Here is a 2570-nt window from a genome sequence, read left to right as displayed (position 1 = left end):
TCGAGTTCTGGTCCCGGTGCTGCTAAACTCCCACAATGCTCTCTGCTGCCACCAGGAGCTGTAGTCTGTAGACGCCTCCTCTGGTCTCTACAGGACTAAACAGTGAGAGGCTCCACCTGGTGGAACAACCAGGTACTGCAGCTGGTCTACAGTACGTTTACTGACATCATGTGGAGGATTCAGGTTCTTCTCAGCGCTTGAATGTCAAACGTTTACCAAACTGCCAAACAAGGTATTAATGCTAGTCTCTGGGAGTTTCCCTCCACCTCTCTTAGCCCGGTAACTGACATGTAGGTGAGTCTTTTACGACAGCGATTCCATCAAAATAACAACACAAGAAAACTGATTAGGTATGTTTATTCATCAGCTGATCACAACTTTATTTATCTCAAGGATTAACTGTTCATACACGTGGAAATCAGTGGCACACAGAGAGAGAAGCTAAATATCACAAGTAAATAAAAACACGTTGACCAAATGTGCATCAGAAGGTGAAACTGGTTCATGTTGTTCAGGTCACTGTACAGAGAACAGACGCTGAACCAGGTCGACATACAGCAGCAGCTGCTGCAGCTCAGCTTTCTCAGAGTCACTTATTCTTTATTAACAAACTGTAATTCTACATTATCTTTCAAAACTGGAGGTTTTGAAAGATGTGTTAAAACATTAAAGTCTAAAAATCATTATAAAGAATTAATGAAGAGAATAATACACTAGAAAAGACCCAAACTCTTATGCTGTGTTCACACCAGACCCAAAGTCATTGCGTGATGCGAGCATATTTATCTGAGTTCACTCGCTTCATTTACGCAAATAATTCGCTCCATTCACGCGTCGAAACATTGCATCATTCGCGTGTCCGCCATGAATTTCTGCCCGTTTCCTGCCATTGTCCAGTGTGGTATCATCAAACATGGTTGTGCTTGACAACATTGCTGCTTTGTATCTGCTGTGGAAGGCCCAGACACGATGGAAATCCAGACGCCGCTGTGTCTGGATCTCCATCGATCCTCCAGAGACGCACCCAGCTCGATGAATTCAACTTTTTTGCTTTTGGGTGGGAGTGCAATCTAGCTAATTAGTAAGATATTAGGATATCTGCCTTCACAAACTCAGAGTACAGATTATACTAAAAAATATACCAAAGAAGGTCAGTAGGTTGTGGTAGGTACTCCATCTGACTACAACATGGTGCAAATATATTGTTTAGCAACCAATCAGTAAAAGACATGGGTATAGGACACTGACTCAGCTTTTAACAATATGTGCACCATTTGCACTACTTATTACCTCCGCCAAGGAGGTTATGTTTTAACCAGCGTTTATCTGTTTGTTTGTTTGTTTGTTAGCAGGATAACTCGAAAAGTTATGAACGGATTTTCATTAAATGTTCAGGAAATGTTGATAGCGGCCCAGTGAACAGATGATTAAATTTGGTGATGTTCTGGCTTACTATCTGGTTATTTTCTCAGTAAACACTAAATGCTGTTAAGTGTCACAGTTGTACAGAATGCTGTCATTGCGCTGTTTGTCCACTAGATGGAGCTCTGCCTCCATTCAGTCCTTCAGTCCTCACCGCTGTCTTCTCAGTAGAGCAGCAGGAAGCTGCAGCCAGGCAGCACCACAGGAGTGGGCTGAGCGGGGCTACTGTCAGATACGTTCATAACGACGTTGTGACGTGAACAATAACTCAGCATGTCTCCTGCTTCACTTTAACTCTCTTTGCCATGAGTCACGACAACTGATTTGTTGTGTCGCTCATGCTTTTCATTTACGTTGCATTGCTAAAGTTGTGCTAACTTAGCTTAAGCTACTCCGTCTGTTTATGTTAGCAATAGCATGGCTGTAGTTATGCCAAACTAGCATAGCATAACTTAGCAACCTAGCTAACAGCTTAAAGCCAGTAACTGCAGAAATAACATAAATGTACAAAATATTTGAGAGTACGAAATGACCGTTCATCCCTCCGTCAGCTTGTTATTAATAATATTAATGTTAATTCAAATGCTAAAGCTATGTTCTGATTCTCCATGAAGCTAATGATGTTGATAAAATAACTGCAGGACTTTAACATCGGCTGGAAATCACAATATGGTGGAAATGAGCTGCTTGGTGGAGGTCTGCGCTCTCTGAGCAAGCACCCACTTCCTTACATTTTTTTGCAACCAAAGGGCTTGTCCTCTCTGCTTAACTCTTCCAACCACGCCCAGCGCCATTTATTTTTAATTCCTTTATCGCTGAGGATGTCCTCCCTGGCTTCAAGAACCTTTCTCCATGATCCTGATATCAGCGTACAGAACTCCTTGATACTCCAGTATGGACTCAACTGCAGCTGGATCTCGACGTCTTTCACTCTTCTTCCCATTAGCTAGTGGTATTAGTTTGGTTGAGAGCAAAAGCTGCGTTCCCTTCATTCCATTGGTAGACGAGCTTGATTGGCAATGTAGTCCTATCTTTTTTTTCAGAGCCAAACGCAGCGCGCCGGAAATCCGGCATGGATTACTTTAAGCCATGTAGGTGTGTTTAAAGCTTTTGGTCCTGAGCTTTGTAACAGTCAGGAGGAGATAGTT

The sequence above is a fragment of the Stegastes partitus genome, unplaced genomic scaffold, assembly GCF_000690725.1.
Source record: "Stegastes partitus isolate 25-593 unplaced genomic scaffold, Stegastes_partitus-1.0.2 Scaffold540, whole genome shotgun sequence".
Classification (NCBI taxonomy): Eukaryota; Metazoa; Chordata; class Actinopteri; family Pomacentridae; genus Stegastes; species Stegastes partitus.
This window is presented reverse-complemented; position numbering follows the sequence as displayed.